At 42.8% G+C, this 17,380-nt stretch overlaps 1 protein-coding gene across 2 annotated transcripts in view; it reads left to right on the top strand.

The window, feature by feature from the left end:
• Positions 1 to 17,380, top strand: part of LOC105463720 (zinc finger protein 713) — a 58,891-nt gene that overhangs the window by 1,369 nt on the left and 40,142 nt on the right. The window lies entirely within an intron of this gene.

Below are 17,380 nucleotides of genomic sequence, written 5' to 3'. Positions count from 1 at the left end.
CAGAGGCAGGAGGATCACTTGAGCTCATGAGTTCGAGACCAGCCTGGGAAATATGTCAAGACCCTGTTGCTACAAAAGGAACTAGAAACATTAACCGGGCTTGGTGGTGTGTGCTTGTAGTCCCCAGTTACTCAGGAGGCTGAGGTGGGAAGATGTCTTTGGCCCAGGAGATGAAGGTTGCAGTGAGCCAGCCACTGCACTCCAGCCTGGGCGATAGAACCAGACCTTGTCTCAAAAAATAAATGTTTTAAGCAAATCCCGCTTAATTATGTCCTTTCATGTAATGATTTTTTTTTTAGACAGAGTTTTGCTCCTGTTGCCCAGGCTGGAGTGCAATGGTGTGACCTCCGCTCACCGCAACCTCTGTCTCCTGGGTTCAAATGATTCTCCTATCTCAGCTTCCCGATTAGCTGGGATTACAGGCACATGCCACCACACCTAGCTAATTTTTGTATTTTTAGTAGAGACGGAGTTTTATCATATTGGTCAGGCTGGTCTCAAACTCCTGACCTCAGGTGATCCGCCCACCTCAGCCTCCAAAGTGCTGGGATTACAGGCTTGAGCCACCGTGCCCGGCCTGATCTATTTCTTTTAACTTAAATTGTGAGGCATTTGAAAGATACAGAAAAGTAAAATAATAATAATAATAATTTTTTAAAAGGCAGGTTGTAGCACTTAGTAGGTTGTAGCAGTTAGTAGGTTCTAAATAGATAGCTGTTCAGTGATGAATGTTGGTTGGTTGAAAGTCACTCTGTTGCTGAAAACTTGCGCGCAGCTCCCTGCTGCCATCAGGAAAATGTTCTAGTTCCTCAGTGATGCCCTCAAAGCCCTTTATGATCTTGATATTGCATCTGGCTTTGCCTTACACCCTTGCACTTTTTTTCACCCCAAAAAAGCAGTTTAATTTGAGTGCAGATTTGTATGTGAATTTCATTAGAAAAGAGGACTATATAAATGTATATGAGTTACAGTTCTTGTAATATGTTGGTGTCATTTTCATCTGATTGGAAATGTCAACTGTGAAGAGTATGCTTTTAATTTTTACCTTAGAGTATGCATCTTTGGTGACTGTCGTAGCCTGCTCAGTCTGCTATACAATACTGCAGACTGAGTGCAAACACAGAAATGTCATATCTCACAGTTCTAAAGGTGGTAAGTTCAAAATCAAAGTTTGTGCCCTGTTGGTTTCCAGTGAACCTCTCTTCTTGGCTTGCAGAAGGAGCTGGCTTTTCTCTGTGTCTTCTTCTGCTGGCCTTTGCACTGTATGCATGCACTCTTGGTGTCTCTTCGTCTTCTTATGGGGACATTATTGCTATTGGATTAAGACCTCACCTTTATGATCTTATTTAACTTTAATTACAGGCCCAGCGCAGTGGCTCACGCCTGTAATCCCAGCACTTTGGGAGGCCAAGGCAGGTGGATCACCTGAGGTCAGGAGTTTGAGACCAACCTGGCCAACATGGTGAAACCCCATCTCTACTAAAAATACAAAAATTAGCCGGGTGTGCAGCACTTTGGGAGGCCGAGGCAGGCGGATCATAAGGTCAGGAAATGGAGACCATCCTGGCTAACATGGTGAAACCCCGTCTCTACAAAAAAAAAAAAAAATCAGCCGGGCATGGTGGTGGGTGCCTGTAGTCCCAACTACTCGGGAGGCTGAGGCAGGAGAATGGCGTGAACCCAGGAGGCGGAGCTTGCAGTGAGCCGAGATGGCGCCACTGCACTCCAGCCTGGGCGACAGAGCGAGACTCCGTCTCAAAAAAAAAAAAAAATTAGCCGGGTGTGGTGGTGGGTGCCTGTAATCCCAGCAACTTGGGAAGCTGAGGCAGGAGAATTGCTTGAACTCGCGAGGTGGAGGTTGCAGTTAGCTGAGATCACGCCATTGCACTCCAGTCTGGGCAAGGGAGCGAGACTCTCTCTCCAAAAAAAAATACAACCTTTAAGGCCCTATTTCCAAATAAAGTCACATTGGGGGTTAGGACTTCAACATATTAATTTGGGGGAATATGTTATATGGAATTAATTATATGGAATATAATTTAGTCCATAATAGTTACAATATCAAAATGAGTTGAAAATTCTAATCTTCTGTAAGATTAAAACTGCCTCAAATCATTATTACAAGAAAAAAATGTATCCCTTAAGGGAATTCTGTATAAAGATCTAAGAAGAATTGTCCTGGTATCACAGATACACAGGAGAATCAAATATTAAGGAGAGGCTGGATGTGGTGGCTTATGCCTGTAATCCCAGCTACTTGGGCGGCTGAGGCAGGAGAATCGCTTGAACCTGGGAGGTGGAGGTTGCAGTGAGCAGAGATCGCACCATTGCACTCCAGCCTGGGCAGCAAGAGTGATACTCTGTCTCAAATACAAAACAAAACAAAAAGAGGTGTTGAAGGGCCCTCACATTTTACTCCATATATTCCCAAGTTTTTTCCCTTTTGAGTTTATATAAAAAATGTGTGGAACTTAAGTTTAAAAAATAATGTGTTTAACTTATATAAGGAATAAAAGAAGAAAACCCTCACGCACACTTAGGACCTCTACAGAGAGGAAAAACAAATTTTACAATGCAGACCTTTTACAAATTAACTCCTTTTAGAAAGCAGCAAAAATAAAAGACAAATGGTGGAATGGAGACTATATGTGTATGTGTGTTTGACAAGGGAGTCGTTGGTTACTGTCTGTGTTCTTGGGTCCCCAATACCAACCTCTGGTTCAGTGATTTGCTAGAACTCCTAGAATTCAGCAAATACTGTGTTGCATTTATGGTAGAGTGTTAGAGTGAAAGGATGCAGATTAAAAGTCAGCAACATGCTGAGCGTGGTGGCTTACGCCTATAATCCCAGCACTTTGGGAGGCCGAAGTGGGTGGATCAGCTGAGGTCAGGAGATCAAGACTAGCGTGGTCAACATTGTGAAACCCCATCTCTACTAAAAATACAAAAATTAGCTGGCCGTGGTGGCAAGTGCCTGTAATCCCAGCTACTTGGGAGGCTGAGGCACGAGAATCGCTTGAACCTGGGAAGTGGAGCTTGCAGTGAGCTGAGATTCTGCTACTGCACTCCAGCCTGGGCAACAGAGTGAGACTCCATCTCAAAAAAGAAAACAGCAACAGACAAAAGCACATAGAGCAAGCTCCAAGGTTCAGGAGAGACCAAGTGCAGGCTTCCCATTGTCCTCTCTCTCTCTGGAATTTAACTGATAACCTTTAAATCTCCCAGGAACAGGCCGGGCGCAGTGACTCATGCCTGTAATCCTGGCACTTTGGGAAGCTGAGGCAGGTGGATCGCCTGAGGTCGGGAGTTCGAGGCCAGCCTGACCAACATGGAGAAACCCTTTCTCTACTGAAAATGCAAAATTAGCCGAGCGTGGTGGTGCATGCCTGTAATCCCAGCTACTCGGGAGGCCGAGGCAGGAGAATCACTTGAACCCAGGAGGCATGGGTTGCGGTGAGCTGAGTTCACACCATTGCACTCCAGCCTGGGCAACGAGAGCAAAACTGTGTCTCAAAAAAAAAAAAAAAGGAAAAAAAAGAAAAAATCTCCCAGGAACGATGTGTGAGAGATTTGTGTTCATGCCATACAGAACCAGGGAAGCTCACTCTAGCTTGGTGTTCAGGGTTTTAATTGGGGGCTGGTGTAGGGGTGATCCCTTTTCTCCCTATCATAAGGGTCATGACAGAAAACCCTATAACAAAACACAGGTTAACAAGAGAAAAGCATAACAAGTTTATTTGAAATAGTTTTATAACTTCCCCTTTGCCCTCCGAAGGTTTGCTGAAAAGCACTGACACACACACACACACACACACACACACACAAGCAGAATAGGCTGGGCGCGGTGGCTCACGCCTATAATCCCAGCACTTTGGAGGCTGAGGTGAGCAGATCACCTGAGGTCGGGAGTTTGAGACCAGCCTGATCAACATAGAGAAACCCCATCTCTCCTGAAGATACAAAATTATCCGGGTGTGGTGGCGGGAGCCTATAATCCCAGCTACTCGGAGGCTGAGGCAGTAGAATTGCTTGAACCTGGAAGGTGAGGTTGCAGTGAGCCAAGATCACGCCATTGCACGCCATTCTGGGCAACAAGAGTGACACTGTTTAAAAAAAAAAAAAAAAGCAGAGTAATAGACAAGTCATACAAGTTTATTTGATTGTAGAGTTTTTGGTTGGTTGGTTTGTTTGTTTTTTGAGATGCAGTCTTGCTCTGTCACCCAGGCTGGAGTGCAGTGCCGCAATCTCAGCTCACTACAAGCTCCGCCTCCTGGGTTCATGCCATTCTCCTGCCTCAGCCTCCCTAGTAGCTTAGGCTACAGGTGCCTGCCACCACGCCTGGCTAATTTTTTGTAGTTTTAGTAGAGGCGGGATTTCACTGTGTTAGCCAGGATGGTCTTGATCTCCTGACCTCGTGATCTGCCCGCCTCGGCCTCCCAAAGTGCTGGGATTACAGGTGTGAGCCACTGTGCCCGGACTCTTTGATCATAGTTTTATGTGACATGGGAGCCTTCAGACTGAAGACCCAAAGGTACAGGGAAACATAAACATACAGTTTATGTTTAGGTGTGGACATCCGTGTAGAAATATGATTGGACAAAAAGGGTATGATCTCATGCTATAGATTGAATGGGGAAATGCAGCCAGGCCTGGCTGTTCAGATTCTCCTTGTTCTCTTTGGGAAGTATTCCTTCCTACCCAGTGTGCGGTAGGACCACTATGGAATGAGGGTCTTATGACCTACAATGAAAGAAGGTAGGTCAGATAATTTATTTATAGCCAGTTATGATACAGAAGGCAGGGAATTAGAGTAATATTTTTAGGTTTTATGACTGGCTTTGGAGAAAAAGCGTTCCTGTTTTTTTGTTGTTGTTGTTTTGTTTTGTTTTTTGTTTGTTTGTTTTGAGACTGAGTTTTGCTAGTTGCCAAGGCTGGAGTGCAGTGTCATGATCTCGGCTCACTGCAACCTCCGCCTCCCATGTTCAAGCCATTTTCGTGCCTCAGCCTCCCGAGTAGCTGGATTACAGGCACCTGCCACCACACCCGCCTAATTTTTGTATTTTTAGTAGAGAGAGGGTTTCACCATGTTGGCCAGGCTGGTCTCAAACTCCTGACCTCAAATGATCTGCCCACCTTGGCCTCCCAAATTGCTGGGATTACAGGCATGAGCCACCACGCTTGGCCAAGGGTTGTTGTTTCTATGACCTGCCTTGGGGAAGGGGTATTCTAGTTTCTAAGCCTAGTCTTGGGGGAGAATGAGGCGTGAGAGAAAGGAGGGCAGGAGAAGGCCAGAGAGAAATTTGTGCTTTTGAGGCCTTTAATTTGCAGTATCATTTTCTGAGCCCCAACACTAGTCATGTAGGCTTGGCTGACCACCCTTGTGGCTGATCTTCATTCTCCAGCCCTTTCAGAGGAGGAGCTACCAGACGGCCTGCGGTTTTCCACATAACAGGTTCCCTTTGTTAGCATTAACATCTGGACATGTCCCATGGCCTTAGGCAAACAAAGACACCCTTAACTGGTAGGATATTCCAGGGCTTTAGAGGTTGTCTCACAAGGAGGCAGGCCAGGGTACCTTTCCTTGAAGTGTTCAGGGTTTGGACCATCCAGTTCTGCTGAGTTAATCCCCTAACTTCATGCTATCTTCTGTCTAAAGACCTCTTGTAAATCAGTAAGAAAAAGACAATAGTGGAAAAATGGACAGATGACATGAAAGGGTAATACATTTAAAAAATAAAGCTAAAAATATAAAAATTTCTGTCTCAATGTAAATATGTTTATGAATTTCAAAAGAACAAAGCCTGACATGGTTAATGGTCTCATATATCAGTGATGAGTATATAAATTGATACAACCTTCCTGGACAGTGCTTTGCCTTTTCTTTGACCCTGCAATGACACTTTTCCTAAGGAACTAATCAGGCAAAATCATTCAAAAACTGTATGTCTAACAGTGTTTGCTATTGTCTATAAAAGCAAGCAAGGAAGCAAGAAAACAACCTAAAGGTCTATTAATAATGAAATAAATTTTGGTTATTCTATGCAAAGGAATATATTATGAATCTGTTAAGAAAATGAATGTTTTGACTTTTGTTTTCTGTCATGAAGTGAGATCCACAATATTGTCAATTAAAATGTAGATTTCTAAAAAGAAAATTATACATTTAATAGTATATGCATGTGTATCCTTGTATGCATATACATGGAAAAAGCCTGAAAGGATAAATCCCAAAAATAAGGTAACTGGTTATCTCTAGGTGATATTATAGGTGATTTTCATTTTTTTAATATTTACTAAAATTTGTGTTTTAATATTTGCCAAAAAGTAAAATGAGGGTATTTCCATGATAGAGAGGGGTGTAGGAAAGATCACTCTGGCTGCAGTATGAAGAAAAGGTTAGACTAAAGTCAAGGAGACAAGTTAGATGGGAATGGCAGTAATCAAAGTGAGAGATGATGGTGGCTGAACCAACGTACTAGACATGAAGATTAAGACCAGAAACATTCACGATATACTGAAGGGAATATGTATACCAGAATGTGACATTGATTAGATAGAGAGCCTAAGGAAGAACGAGAGAGCTCAGGATGCCATTCAGGTTTCAGGCTTGGTGTTGCTATTCACTGAGATGGGGAATATGATAGAAGAGTTAGAATTAAGATATATCTCTCTATCTACTGCTTATTATGTGGTGTTATATTCTTTTTTTTTGTTTTTTGTTTTTTTTTTTTTTGAGACAGTTTCGCTCTTATTGCCCGGGCTGGAGTGCAATGGCATGGCCTCGGCTCACTGTAACCTCCACCTACTGGGTTCAAGCGATTCTCCTGCCTCAGCCTTCTGAGTAGCTGGGATTACAGGCATGCGCCACCATGCCTGGCTAATTTCGTATTTTCAGTAGAGACAGGGTTTCTCCATGTTGGTGAGGCTGGTCTCGAACTCCCGACCTCAGGTGATCCCCCTGCTTTGGTCTCCCGAAGTGCTGGGATTACAGGCATGAGCCATTGCACCTGGCCTGTGCTGTTATATTCTAAATATTTACACATCTTCACTTTTCCTTAATCTTCACAACAAACCCACGGGTAGATACTATTATTCCTAGTTTTATAGATGAGGAAATGGAAGGCGGAGAGGTTGAGTAATTTACCCAACCAGACTCATACAGCTGAAGTCATGGAGCTGGGAATCAAACCCAATTGGTTTGGTGTGGAGTCACCATTCTGACCTGCCTTACTGCATGGCAAATTAATGGCAAGAGACTTGAGAGAGAATGAGTTTTGGATATGTTAGGCTTGAGAAATATGAGGGACATCTACCTGGGGTTGTCCAGGAGGGTGGTTACATTTGTATGTTTTTCTGTAGCTCAGAAAGGATGAGCAGTGAAGCCAACGCAATGAGAGAAACCACCTGAGAATAAATACAATAAAAAATAGAGGAGACTATTAAACACTAATAAATTGGACCTAACTACATTACAAAGGAAGGATGTAACCACACTGAAAGAGGTGAGGAAGAAAAGAACTAGCCTTAAATAACTTTAGGAAACAGTATCTTAACTGGGTACTGTAAGGCTAAAGATGAAAAGAATTCCACATAAATGCTGTAATCAAGTCAGTAATTGTGTTTCTCACAAGGGTATGAGTTAGCAACTCTATTATAAAACTATGTTATATGTATATCATAATTGAACAAATAAGTAGATAATGAGAGCCACCAATTTTTTACTGTTGAAGAAGGAAGTTACCAGTAAGGAAAAAGGGAAGACTAAAGTGAACCTTGTGGTATTAGATTGGAATCGGATATCAGTATGAACTCATGGTATTTAATATATATATGTGTATATATATATATACACACACACACAAACATGCACATAATCGATGTGTGTATATACATGGTTAGTATGTGCGTGTGTGTATATATATATATTATATATTTCCTAGCTATGTCTGCTAAGAGGGCCTAGAAGCAATGATACCCCAGTAGCAATAAGCACACCTAGCACCCAAATCTTTGTTTCTAAGTCCTCTTCTCCAGTAAAAGGAACCAGGGCACTTTGGAGAAACTGTTGATTCCAGGGCTGGGCAGGAAAAATGCAAGAGCCTGAAACATCTTACATTGCCAGGAAATGAGAAAGTGCTTAAGAAAGGAGAAAGCCTGGTTGAAATAACACAGGAGTCTCGTAATGGCCAAAGCTGGAACAATTTGTGCAATAAAATAAATAATAAAAGTATTTGACTTTTAATTCATAGAATATAATATTCATGAGTCTCTATAGATACAAAGAATCTAATAAACGAATGAATAGGGGATAAGCAGCAGCTCTTCCTTATGGAAAAATTCCAATACTAAATTAGTAAGAGGGAAATAGAAGAACACCATTAGGTAAACACCACATTAATAATTGTTGCAGATGAGATGAGATACACTGATGATGTAATTAATGGGTTTGAGAAGCAAGATATGTACATAATCTTTTTTCTTTTTTTTTTTTTTTTTTTTTGAGACAGGGTCTCACTCTTTCACCGAGGGTGGAATGCAGTGGCGTGATCATGGCTTGCTGGAGTGCAGTGGCATGATCACAGCTCATTGTAGCCTCCACCTTCCAGGCTCAAGCAACCCTCTCACCTCAGCCTCCCAAATAGCTGGGACTACAGACACTCACCACCAAACCCAGCTATTTTTTTCTTTTTATTTTCATAGTGAAGGTCTCACTATGTTGCCTAGGCTGGTCTCAAACTCCTAGGCTCAAGCCATCCTCCCACTTCCACCTCCCAAAGTGTTAGGATTACAGGCATGAGCCGTCCATCCTGTAGGTAGCCTTAAAGTATCTTCCCCCAGGATATTTATTAGCAACAAAAGGAAAGATAGTAACTTTTACCATAGAGAAACCTAGTAGATACCACCTTGACCAAGTGATAATGGTAAATATTACCGTTAATGAGACATATTGCCATTAATGAGCCATATTACCATTAATGAGACATACTGACACTGTGAACATATTGACATTGTAAACATCGTAGACATATTGACATCGTACAGAGTAGATCTTCATGTCCAGTTCCTACCACAGAGCTCCTAAAACCCTCATCATTTTCTGAGTGATAGGGATGATAGAAGCATCTTTTGCTATTCATAACCAATGAGATGACTGGTGACTCCAAGTTCCTGCGTAGCTTCAGGATGGAGGCTAGTGGCTAAAGGAACCTACCTTGTAATTAGAGGGTTGAACTTTAAGTCCCAACCCCAAACCCCACCCCACCTCTGAGGAGAAGAGGGGGGTTGAAAAATAGAGTTAATCACCAATGGACAATCAACTCAAAATGGATTAAGGACTTAAACAGAAGACCTGAAGCTATAAAACTACCAGAGAGGAAAATGCTTCATGACATTTATCTAGACAAAGATTTCTTGCGGATATGACCACAAATGCAAAAGTAAACAAATAGGGTTGCGTCAACCTAAAAAGCTTTACACAGCAAAGGAAACAATCAAATGAAGAGAAAAACCAAAGATTGGGAGAAAATGTTTGCAAATGATACATCTGATATGGGACTGTATTAGTCTGTTCTCACACTGCTAATAAAGAACTACCTGAGACTGAGTAATTTATGAAGAAAAGAGGTTTAATTGACTCACGATTCCACAGGCTGTACAGTAAGCATGACTGGGAGGCCTCAGGAAACTTACAAGCATGGCAGAAGGCCAAGGGGAAGCAAGGACCTTCTTCATGTAGCAGGAGGAGAGAGTGCAAAGTGCCACATGCTTTTAAACCATCAGATCTCGTGAGAATTCACTCATCACAAGAACAGCAAGAGGGAAATCCACCCTGTGATCCAGTCGCCTTCCAATTCAACATGAGATTTGGTTGGGGGACACAAATCCAAACCATATCAGGGACTAATATCCAAAATATATAAGGAACTCAACAACGAGAAAACAAGTAACCCAATTTTAAGATGAACAAATGTCCTGAATAGATATTCTCATTCACAGAAAATTAAATTCAAATTTTCCCATTTATTTCTAAAAAACGACAACATACAAATGGCCATCTGAGATATGAAAAAATGCTTATCACTGATCATGATGGAAATGCAGATTAAAACCACAATCAGAGAGCACTCGCCCCTTTTAGAATGGCTTATTATCAAAAAGACAAAAGATAACAAGTATTGGTGAGAGTGTGGAGAAAAGGGAACGCTTATGCACTGTTTGTGGGAATATAAATTAATACAGCCATCACAGCAAACTACAGGAGTTCCTCAAAAAACAAAAAATCGGAGGCTGAGATGGAGAATTGCTTGAACCAGGAGGTGGAGGTTGCAGTGAGCCGAGATGGCGCCACTGCACTCCAGCCTGGGCGACAGAGCGAGACTCCATCTCAAATAAAAATAAAAATAATCAAACTACCATATGATCCAGCAGTTCCACTTCTGGGTATTCTTTTTTTTGAGACAGAGTATCATTCCATCAGCCAGCCTGGAGTGCAGTGGCACGATTTCAGCTCACTGCAACCTGTGCCTCCCAGGTTCAAGTGATTCTTGTGCCTCAGCCTCTCAAGCAGCTGGAATTGCAGACATGCGCCACGCCACACCCAGCCAATTTTTGTATTTATATTAGGGACAGGGCTTCACCATGTTGGCCAGGCTGGTCTTGAACTCCTGATCTCAGATGATCCACCCACCTCAGCCTCCCAAAGTGCTGAGATTACAGGTGTGAGCCACCACACCAGGACCTAAGTATATATTCAAAGGAATTGAAATGGGTATGCCAAAGAAATATCTGTACTCCTGTGTTTATTGCAACATTATTCACTGTAGTCAAGATATGGAAGCAACCTTGATGTCCACTGGATGAATGGATTTTAAAAATGTGGTCACCAGCCGGGCGCAGTGGCTCAAGCCTGTAATCCCAGCACTTTGGGAGGCCGAGACGGGTGGATCACGAGGTCAGGAGATCGAGACCATCCTGGCTAACCTGGTGAAACCCCGTGTCTACTAAAAAATACAAAAAACTAGCCGGGTGAGGTGATGGGCGCCTGTAGTCCCAGCTACTTGGGAGGCTGAGGCAGGAGAATGGCGTGAACCCGGGAGGCGGAGCTTGCAGTGAGCTGAGATCCGGCCACTGCACTCCAGCCTGGGCGACAGAGCGAGACTCCCTCTCAAAAAAAAAAAAAAAAAAGTGGTCACCAGGCGCTGTGACTTACCCCTATAATCCAAGCACTTTGGGAGGCTGAGGTGGGTGGATCACGAGGTCAGGAGTTTGAGATCAGCCTGACCAACATGGTGAAACCCCGTCTCTACTAAAAATACAAAAATTAACTGGGCATGGCAGCACGTGTCAGTAATCCCTGCTACTCAGGAGGCTGAGGCAGGAGGATTGCTTGAACCTGGGAGGTGGAGGTTGCAGTGAGCCGAGATCGAACCACTGCACTCCAGCCTGGGCAACAGAGCGAGACTCTGTCTCAAAAAAAAAAAAAAATGTGGTATATATACACAATGGAATATTATTCAGCCTTCAAAAAGAGGGAAATTATATTATTCGTGACAACATAGATGAACCTAGAGGACATTGTATTAAGTGAAATAAGCCAAGCACAGAAAAACAGAAACTGCATGATCTTACTTAAAACGTGGACTCTAAGAATGTTGAACTTGTATAGAGTGGAATGGTTGTTACTAGAATCTGGGGCTGTGTGGTAGGGGGCTAGAGAGATGTTGACCAAAGGGTACAAAGTTTCAGTGAGACAGAAGGTATAAGTTTTAGTGATCTGTTCCACAGAATGATGACTAAAATAATAAAATAACAATGCATTGTTTTCTTTTCTCTTTTCTTTTCTTTTCTTTCCTTTCCTTTTCTTTTCTTTTCTTTTTTTTTTTTTTTTTTTTTTTTTTTGAGACAGAGTCTTGTTCTGTCGCCCAGGCTGGAGTGCAGTGGCCGGATCTCAGCTCACTGCAAGCTCCGCCTCCCGGGTTCACGCCATTCTCCTGCCTCAGCCTCCCGAGTAGCTGGGACTACAGGCGCCCGCCACCTCGCCCGGCTAGTTTTTTGTATTTTTTAGTAGAGACGGGGTTTCACCGTGTTAGCCAGGATGGTCTTGATCTCCTGACCTCGTGATCCGCCCATCTCGGCCTCCCGAAGTGCTGGGATTACAGGCTTGAGCCACCGCGCCCGGCTTTTTCTTTTCTTTTGTTTCTTTTCTTTTCTTTTCTCTTCGAGATGGGGTTTCAACATGTTGCCCAGGCTGGTCTCAAACTCCTGACCTCAAGTGATCCGCCCACCTCGGCCTCCCAAAGTACTGGGATTACAGGCCTGAGCCACTGCGTCTGGCTGATAATGCATTGTATATTTCAAAATTACTAAAATAGTAGATTTTAAATGTTTTCACCACAAATAATTGAAAAGTATGTGAGGTGACAGATATGATAATTGGCTATTCCACAATGTGTATTAGTCTGTTTTCACGCTGCTGATAAAGACATACCCAAGACTGGGCAATTTACAAAAGAAAGAGGTTTAATGGATTTACAGTTCCCAGTGACTGGGGAGGACTCACAATCATGGTGGAAGGCAAGGAGGAGCAAGTCACATCTTACATGGATGGCAGCAGACAGATAGAGAGAGAGAGAGAGCGTGCTTATGCAGAGAAACTCTAGCTTGTAAAGCCATAAGATCTCATGAGACTTATTCACTATCATGAGAACAGTATGGAAAAGACCTGCCCCCATGATTCAGTTACCTCCCACTGGGTCCCTCCCACAACATGTGGGAATTCAAGATGAGATTTGGGTGGGGACACAGCCAAACCACATCAACAATGTAAATATATATTAATGCATCACATTGTACTCTATAAATATATACAATTACTATTTGTCAATTAGAAATTTTAAAAAATTTTAAAGTCACCAGTGTCCAGTAGTTTAATCAATCTTGACTATATAATGCAACCTCCATAGAAACACTAAAAAAAAGGAGTCTGGAGAACTTCCAGATTGGTGAACACATACAGGGCTGGAGGTTGCCATGCCCAGAGAGGGCATGGAAGCTCTGCACCCACCAACCCTCCACCCCTTGCCCAATTTACCTCTTACATTTGGCTGCTCCTGAGTTAAGTGAACACAAGGGATTTAACCTTCATTAAACAGATCACATATTATGATTTCACTGCAGCCATGGTGCAGCTTATTAACTCTACAGAGCAAACCTTTGTATCACTTACTAACACGTGACATGTAGTTTGCTGCATCAACTGACATGACAATTACGAATGTCAATATGACTGAGCACAGTGGCTCATGCCTATAATCCCAGCACTTTGGGAGGCCAAGGCAGGCAGATCACCTGAGGTCAGGAGTTCGAGACCAGCCTGGTCAACATGGCAAAACCTCATCTCTACTAAAAATACAAAAATTAGCCAGGCTTGGTGACGCGTGCCTGTAATCCTAGCTGCTCAGGAGGCTGAGGCAGGAAAATCACTTGAACCTGGGAGGCAGAGGTTGCAGTGAGCTGAGGTTGCACCACTGCATTCCAGCCTGGGTGACAGAGTGAGACTCCATCTCAAAAAAATAAGAATAAAATAAGAATGTCAATATATAAAAAGGAATAGAAAGCTGATAGAATTTTACTCTTTTGCTAAAATACATTATATTGTATCTTTGAGATTATTCTAGTTCAAAGTGTAATAAAACTAGGTGTTTATTAAACCATTTAAATCATTGGTAAGTATACAAGGGCACTGAAGCATTTAATAGACAAAGTAATGTTAATCTATTGGTTACTTGCTCCTGCATTGTCATGCTGTTATAATTTACTTCATCACCTTGCTATTTGATACATAGTGTGAATTTCTCTCGTCACCCCAACTATAGACAAATTTTCATCTTACTACACAATCAAAATGGCATTGATGGGAATGAACTCCAGAGCCTGGGCCTGAACAGGGAGGTGGGCTCTCAGGCTTGATGCTCAGGCATATAACCTATATCTCTCCATTTTTGCCCTATTTCTTAAATATATGTAACATCATAAAATGCTTTTCAATCTTTTTAAAAAGTGTCAAGCTCATGAAAGACAGCCTAAGAAACTATTACAGATTGGAGGAAACTAAGGAAAAATAAAACTGAATGCAGTGTGTATTCTAGATCAGAGAAAGAACATTAGTGGAGAAAGAACATTAGTGAAATGTGAATAATTTCAGTTAATAATGTTGTACCAGTAGCCGGGTGTGGTGGTGGGTTCCTGTAATCCCAGCTACTTGGAAGGCTGAGGCAGGAGAATCTCTTGAACCAGGGAGATGGAGATTACAGTGAGCCAAGACCGTGCTGTTGCATTCCAGCTTGGACAACAAGAGCAAAACTCTGTCTCAAAAAAAAAAAAAGTTCAAGTGTTAATTTCCTGGTTTTGCACATTATACTGTGGTTTTGTAAACTGTTAACATTAGGACAAGCAGAGTGAGTGGTATACAGGAACTCCACTATTTTGCAACTTTCCTGTAAGTCTAAAATGGGTTTAAAATTTAAAGTTTTTAAAAAATTAAAAAAAGAAAAGCAAACACCAGAATCCTTTCATTTACAAATGTAGCAAATATTTATTAAGTGCCTTTTATGTGCCAGGCACTGGACACTGAAAATATTAATAGAATAGTTAACCAGATAGACCAGGTTCCTACCATCATGGAGATTAACATAACACAATGGTGAGGTATAAAGATGGATTATTAGACAAATAATTACAGTGATTAAAAAAAAAATGCTACCCATGGCCAGGTGTGGTGGCTCACACCTGTAATCCTAGCACTTTGGGAGGCCAAGGTGGGAGAATCACTTGAGGTCAGGAGTTCAAGACCAGACTGACCAATATGGTGAAACCCCGTCTCTGCTAAAAATACAAAAATTAGCCAGGTGTGGCACACACCTGTAATCCCAGCTACTCAGGAGGCTGAGGCAGGAGAATCATTTGAACCTAGAGGCAGAGGTTGCAGTGAGCTGAGACTGCGCCCCTGCACACCAGCCAGGGCAACAGAGCCGGACTGTGTCTAAAAAAAAAGAGAGAGGAAAAAAAATGCTACCTAGAAAAGGAAGATGTAAATGAGCAACCTCACCTGGTCTATGATGTCAAAATCTTCCCTGAGACCTGAAAAAGGAGTAGATGTTGTCATGGGGGTGGAGGGCGGGCGCATGGCACATTTCAGCACCTAAAAGTGGGTCAGTGTGAATGAAGCCTCGAGCAAACAGGAGAGTGACTGCAGAGAGCAGGAAGCAGTCAGTCATAGGATTCTTTATGGCTTTCTACTCTAGCCTAAGAGTGGCAGGATGCCCTGAATAATTTTAAGTGTGGGACTGATACGATCAGGTTTTTGTCTTTTTAAGATCCCTGTAAGTCAACTACAGAGAAACAAGAGTAGATCTTAGGAAAACCTAAGAAGCAGCAACACGGAAAAGGCAGGCAAAGAAAAAGAGATTAGATCACAGCTCCCTGAGAGAGACGGTGAAAGTAAAGCAAGAGTCACCAGTCACCAGTATCAGATACTGTCTTGGAAGCAGTAATGAGGTCAGGCCAGGCCTGGTGGCTCACACCTGTAATCCCAGCACCAGGCCGAGGAGGGTGGATCACTTGAGCTAAGGAGTTTGAGACCAGCCTGGGCAACATGATGAAACCTCACCTCTACTAAAATTAGTCAGGTGTGGTAGCGTATACCTGTAGTCCCAGCTACTTGGGAGGCTGAAGTGGGAGGATGGCTTGGGTCCAGGAGGCAGAGGTTGAGGCAGAGGTTGCAGCGAGGTAAGATCACACCACTGCACCCTAGGCAGGACGACAGAACCAGACTCAAAGAGAGAAAGAGAGAGAGAGAGGGAGGGAGAGAGGGAGGGAGGGAGGGAGGGGAGAAAGAGAGAGAGAGAGAGAGAAAGAGAGAGAAAGAAAGAAGTAATGAGGTCCATTGCATGAACAACATAAAGGTTTTTGGTGGTCATAACCAGAGCAGTTTCAGCAGAGTACTAAGGGCAGAACAAAAGCCAGATTATAGAGAACTGAGAAATGGGCGATGAGGAAGTAGAGAAAGTATTGACAATTTTTTGAAGAGTTGTGACCTTGAAAAAAAGAAAGGATGGTAGTTACAAAAGGGGTGTGTGGCCAGTGAGAGTTTTTAATGTTGGAGACATTAAATTATTATTATTTTGAGACAGGGTCTCACTCTGTCACCCAGGCTGGAGTGCCAGAGTGAGTGGCACTCTGCTCACTGCAATCTCCACCCACTCAGCTCAAGCATTTCTTGTGCCTCAGGCTCCTGAGTAGCTGGGATTACAGGCATGCACCACCATACCTGGCTAATTTTTATACTTTTAGTAGGGACGGGGTTTCACCATGTTGATCAGGCTGATCTTGAACTCCTGACCTCAATGATCCGCCCATCTCATCCTCCCAAAGTGCTGGATTACAGGTGTGAGGCACTGCGCTCAGCCTAATTTCTTTCCTTTTAAGCCACTCTTGTCTTCACTTCCTTCCCTATCCAGTCTAGATCCCACTGTCTAGTGCTTTCTAAGGTAAGAAAGATTTCAGAAGGGGCGTGACCTCCAAAGTGGGTGACTGAAGTAGAAAGATGGTGAAAAACATTGAGGTTGAGGAAGTCAAGGAAATGAAAGGCTCCAGTAGTTGTTCTGAACTCTGGCTTGGATCAAAATCACTTGTGGGGCATTTAAAAAATATGTAGATGGAAGATTTCACCTCTGCAGATTCTGACTTAAGAGCTCTTGGGTGGAACCTGGACGTCTATGTATTTACATCTGTGTATTTTAAAATCACTACAAGTGTGTCTAACGCACAGCTCAGACAGAACCACTGCACAGGCAGTGAGCTTCACTGGTATTCCTTAGGCATGGATTTTGGTATCCATGGGGGTTCTGGAACCAATGTAACAGATATAAAATACTAATTTAGCACACTTTGGGAAAACTACAATTAGGTAATCTCTGGAGCCCTCTTCAGTTTGTACTGAAAAGAAAAATGGATCAGTCTGAGCTGTTCTGCACCCTGGGTGCAGAACATCGCCCCACTGCACCCATGCAGGGCGCACTTGTTTAGAGTCATTTTGTTCCAGACTCACCCATTATCTTCACATTCCTGGAATTTATGATACAAAAACAATGTATAGCCAAACAATACCTTATGTGATTTTGATATAGATTTTTGGTAAACAACTCAGGAACTGCTCGTTATTTTCTTTTAAAAATCCACTTAGGGCCAGGCGCTGTGGCTCATGCCTGTAATCCCAGCACTTTGGGAGTCTGGGACAGGCGGATCACCAGGTCAGGAGTTCGAGACCATCCTGGCCAACATGATGAAACCCCGTCTCTACTAAAAATACAAAAATTAGCCA

Source organism: Macaca nemestrina, chromosome 4 (assembly GCF_043159975.1).
Source record: "Macaca nemestrina isolate mMacNem1 chromosome 4, mMacNem.hap1, whole genome shotgun sequence".
Classification (NCBI taxonomy): Eukaryota; Metazoa; Chordata; class Mammalia; order Primates; family Cercopithecidae; genus Macaca; species Macaca nemestrina.
Note: the sequence above shows the minus strand (reverse complement) of the source record. Positions and strands in the feature narration are given on the sequence as shown.